This window comes from Coenobita brevimanus, chromosome 40 (assembly GCF_032717465.1).
Source record: "Coenobita brevimanus isolate Jiangsu-jjx chromosome 40, ASM3271746v2, whole genome shotgun sequence".
NCBI classification, from domain to species: Eukaryota; Metazoa; Arthropoda; class Malacostraca; order Decapoda; family Coenobitidae; genus Coenobita; species Coenobita brevimanus.
This window is the reverse complement of record NC_136993.1, coordinates 39,837,669-39,843,700: the sequence shown is the minus strand read 5'-3', so window position 1 is coordinate 39,843,700 and position 6,032 is coordinate 39,837,669. Positions and strand designations below refer to the sequence as shown.

The 6,032-nt window shown below is 41.4% G+C and overlaps 1 pseudogene; it reads right to left on the bottom strand.

Moving 5' to 3' along the window:
* Positions 1–207: 207 nt before the first annotated feature.
* Positions 208–326, bottom strand: LOC145397323 (5S ribosomal RNA; annotated as a pseudogene).
* Positions 327–6,032: the final 5,706 nt, after the last annotated feature.

The following is a 6,032-nucleotide window of genomic DNA, read 5'->3' as shown; positions in this document are numbered from 1 at the left end:
ACTAAGTTATAATTTAACAAAAACTTTAGAGTATTTAAAAAAAGCCTGGATGAAGCTGTGTGTTTTTTGTCATACATAATACAATATTAATTCATACATTCATTGCCAGACGCCATGTATCCCAAACGGGGTGGCCAAGGGCTTAGAGTTAATTGTTTTACAGGGAGGGGCACTAATCCTCCACCAACCCCACTTGACACATAGGGATGCCAACAGCATCTGGTGTTCCCAGGCGGTCACCCATCCAAGTACTAACCAGACCCAACGTTGCTTAACTTCGCTGATCGGACGGGAAGAGGTGCACTCAACATAAAAAAAATTTAATTAAAACTAAACCCAGTAGCCGTGTTAGCATAACACTTTACAAACAGAGGATATATAGCTGGAATGGGATGAATTTTGGACAAAAATATATGGGACATCCAAACATTATAAATTACTGGAACAGCAAAGAAAGAGATACATTAATGAAATCAAAGAAAACAATACAAAACTAGAAAATTGGGAACATTTAGATGTGGCCCTGAAAATAAGGCATAACACCAGTGCCAGAAAAGATAGTAAGGAAGAGGTGATTACTCAGCTGAAAAAAAAAAAACTGAAAAATAATTAGGCATCAGGTCCGTACTATATGAAGCCAGAGTTGTATAAAATAATGCTTAAAAGTAAGAATTGCATTAACACTTTAACTGACTGTTACACTAAAATCTTAAAGAAGGAAAAATACCAGTTTCAAGGAAAACACACTGGTTAGACTATCCATAAAACAAACCACTGATAACAGACTTTAGACCAATAGCTCTTACAGAAATTGCTTATAAAATACTCATGGCAAAAACAAAACAAAGAATATAGCAGCATAATAAGGAGACCAATGAAGATAAGGAAGAGAAGTCCAGAGAACATCGAACAATTTTATACTGACTGTAAAAAGTATGCTCAAATAAAACAGTTAAAAGAATTGGTCTACAGCAACAATACAAAGAAAGCAGACAAGAAATTAGAGAAATTTTATTCAACAGGAAAAATATTCAAATGTAAAGAAACTGCATGAATTTGAAAAATAAGGTATAAATAACCTACACACAGGTAAAAAACTGATTTGCTGAAGAAAGCGGAAACAGTACACCAAAGGAAGAAGAGAATATAGACATTACATGTATATATATAATCAACCAATGTTGTATAGGTTAAGCTTCTGACTACCATTGCATTGCATCTCATCACATAATGTGCCTTGTTTTCTTAGGCTAGGTATAAGTAAATATAGCTATATAATTACATAAGCATATTGCAATATAACTATATTCCAATCATCGGTAATTTTTTTTTCTCCTCTCCTTGTTAGGTAAGGTCAGATTAGTTTATCATCCATCTAATAGTTTCTACCATAAAACAGTGCAACAACTTTACCTAACTGTAATGGGGACTAAATTAGTTTTATACAATGTAATGGGTATAAGTTTTAGACTTGCCCAACAGCAGTTTTACCGAACTGATATTTGTCATTTAAATAATAGGTTTCTTGTATCATATTCTCATTTCTATTTATGCTCTAACCAGCGCAAATATCAAAAAAAAAAGGCCCCCCCTTCAGACTATGGGAAACATGACTATCAATAAAAGAGTCCCCGGCCTGGCTAAAATTCATATTTAGCTCACAATTCTTGCCATCATTTAGGCATAAGATTTAGGTAAAGGCATTACATTTGCCCTAGGGCTGACCCATACACATTTCTTCTTGGCCTAGGATAGGCCTATACACATTTTTCTTGGCCTGGGCTTGGCCTATGCACATTTTTCTTGGCATGGGCTAGGCCGATATGTTTTTTCCTGGCCTAGAGAAGACTCATAAATGTTTTTGCTTGGCCTAGGTTGGGCTTATGTTTCTTCTCATCCTAGGCTAGGACTCTGCCTGTTGGTTGATATCCTTGTTACCTAGATATTTCAATGAATACATAGAATTAAAAGAATAAATAAAGCTACATTTGAGTAGCCTAGGTTATTTTGCATGGAGTGAAGTAAGGCATCAGGAACCAAAGTAAGATCTCAATACGACTGTGATCTACCAAAATATATTATGCAAAGTTAATAAAGTACACTGAGAAACTTAGACTGTGTTGTAATTTCGTTGCCTAATGTATTTACAAAAACTACTTTACTGTAACTTAACCCTCTCAGGGTCACTCACGCAATTCGCGTTTCATGTGGATTGTTGTAAAGATTTTCAGTCACGCGAATTGCGTTTCAAAGCACACAAAAAATCGCCAAAAACTAAGTTTCTGACAGATTTGCGTCAAATTTTGACTCGTCGTAGCGAGTCCAGCGCTTTCCAATGGTAAGGCATTGGCAACACTGAGCTGCCTTACGGGGCCCAGCACGTAGCGATAAATCTCAGTCTCTCCCAAGCAGCCAGGTGGTGAGGTTGTGTCACATGCACTGTCCCTTTAAACTCCTACTAATTCTCCCCCTCCTGCCCGAGCCAAAGCCCCTATGGACTCGGTGTGATAATCAAATATTTGTGAGCATAGTTGTATGTGATATTGTCGATGCAACATAGATATATGTCACGAAAAGGAGTTTTGTCCATTATCAATCGTTCGGCTTAGAGGCGATATGCATGTTCACTGTTGCGGGGTTTCGCCTCTCGCCCTCCCAAAGGCCCTACAGCATGATTACATATACATATATAATAAATACAGTTAGCCAACGCCTAACTGTATTTTGTGTGAAAGATATTGTGGCTGGCTTGGTGAAATTATGGAACTAGTTAGGTTATGGACGCCATGAACCATAGTGTGGAATGGGGCAGGCATCACATACAGTTTTTACAGTCAGGAAGGGAGAATTCGAGGTGTTTAGGGATCGAATTATTGTGATTCTGAGAGTGAAAATGCGTATGGAATTGTGTGAAATATACGTCAAACATGCTGCGGGTGTTCATGAAAGAGTATGGTGTGTGCCAATACAATAGAGTTGCATTGTACTCTCCTGGCGAAGGATGCTGCATTACAGTCACGTTGAACTGTAGTAAGGAAGGGAATCAATCCAGAGGTTAGGGTGGAATCACTGTGCTAGTCATGTATTTGTGTATGATATTGTGTGAAGTGTGAAATGTCCCACGAATCCTCGTGACAGCATAAATTATGGTGCGTAGCGTAGGTGAGTGATACTTTAGGGGTAGGTGTACTGTGAAAGGTGATGATGCCAAGGAACGAGGGACGTCACTGAACAGGTACTGTACCTTGGTCTGACGTTTAGTGATAAATTATACTTTATGTAAAATGTATGTGAACTGTGCCGCGAGTGCTCATTTAAGTGCGTATAGTAGGTGAGCAATACTTTATCGGCAGGTGTGCTTTCAGAGGTAATGATACCAAGGAACGAAGGATGTCATTGAACAGGTACTGTACCTTGGTCTGACATTACTGATAAATTATACTTTATGTAAAATATACGTGAACTGTGCCGCGAGTGTTCATTTCAGTGCGTATCGTAGGTGAGCGTTACTTTAGCGGCAGGTGTGCTTTGAAAGGTAATGATGCCAAGGAACGGGAGAGGATCCCCAACTGGAGGAGGCTGCGGTGTACCATGTGTTCCCTGGCGAAGTTGAGGAGGGACACAAGTCACGTGTGTCCTGTTTGTGATGTGGCACTGTGCGTGGGTGATTGCTTCAAACGGTTTCATGCCGAGCAAAGTATTCCCTAGTGCAGTGTAAACACACATACACACACACACACACACACACACAAACTAACACAGACACTCACACACACACTACCACACTTACACACACACTAATACAGACACACACACACACACTCACGCACACACACACTCACACACACACACACACACACACACACACACACACACACACACACACTAACACAGACACACACACACTCACACACACACTACCACACTTACACACACACTAATACAGACACACACACACACTCACACACACACTCACACACTTACACACACACAGTCACACACACACTCACACACTTACACACACACACACACACACACACACACACACACACACACACACACACACACACACTAACACAGACACTCACACACACACTACCACACTTACACACACACTAATACAGACACACACACACACTCACGCACACACACACTCACACACACACACACACACACACACACACACACACACACACACTAACACAGACACACACACACTCACACACACACTACCACACTTACACACACACTAATACAGACACACACACACACTCACACACACACTCACACACTTACACACACACACACACACACACACACTCACACACTTACACACACACACACACAGACACACACACACACACACACACACACACTAACACAGACACTGACACACACACTACCACACTTACACACACACTAATACAGACACACACACACACACTCACGCACACACACACTCACACACACACACACACACACACACACACACTAACACAGACACACACACACTCACACACACACTACCACACTTACACACACACTAATACAGACACACACACACACTCACACACACACTCACACACTTACACACACACACACACACTCACACACACACTCACACACTTACACACACACACACACACACAGACACACACACACACACACACACACTAACACAGACACTCACACACACACTACCACACTTACACACACACTAATACAGACACACACACACACACACACACACACACACACACTCACACACACACACACACACACACACACACACACACACACACTAACACAGACACACACACACTCACACACACACTACCACACTTACACACACACTAATACAGACACACACACACACTCACACACACACTCACACACTTACACACACACACACACACACACACACACACTCACACACACACTCACACACACACACACACACACACACACACACACACACACACACACACACACACTACTCGCTGGTGCAGTGGTTAACGTTCCCGCTTGCCAACTGGTGGACGGGAGTTCGCGCCTCGCTCAGGTTGCGAAAAGTTTCACTGACGAAGTGTGTGGTTACTGTCCCCCTTGAGCAAGGGGACGGGTGTGTGCGTGTGTGAAGGTCACAGCCTTGCCCTTAGATCGGACTATATGAGCTCTCAGCTCCCTTCCGGGGGGGTAAAAGCTGACCATCACGACCATCAAGTGATCCTGACTGACCCAGTGAATTACACACACACACACACACACACACACTACCACACTTACACACACACTATCACAGACACACACACACACTCACACACACACTAACACACACACACACTAACACAAACACTCACACTAACACAAACACTCACACACACACTACCACAAGCACACACACACACACACACACACACACACACACACACACACTCACACACACTACATACCTCCTCATTTTCCAATCCCACAAGGTCCTACAACTCCTTCAACACCCTTGGAGGAAGTGAGGTCTCCGAAATTTGTTGATATGTATATTGACCTATTATCATGACCCCTATAATTTTCAGGCAAATAACCGTCTTCTACATATTACACATATGACAGAAAGAAAAGCTTAATTAGCAGTAACTTGGAAAAAGTAGTGTTCATGTGTAGTAGGTTACAACCATAAAAAAACAACCTTAGAAGATTTTACAGTCTGTACATAAAAAAAAAAAAAAAAAAAAAACTTTGGGAGCATAGTCTTTAGGGAAAAGGGGAGAAAACACTGTTTTTTTTTTTTTCACTTGCGGTAAAAGTATGTACCGACCGGGAGAGTAATTTACCTTTCTCATCCTATTACTCGAAAACTATTGGGCATATGGACTTCCTGTAAGAACCATGATAAAGAGCAGTAAACTCTACGTATCTTCATTTGCAGAATATAAGCCTTTGGGAGCATTTTCTGTTGGAAAAGTTGGGGGAACAGAATTTGTTTTGTTCCTCGCTAGCGGTAAAGTCAGAAGCACTCAGAGGAGTACTCTCAA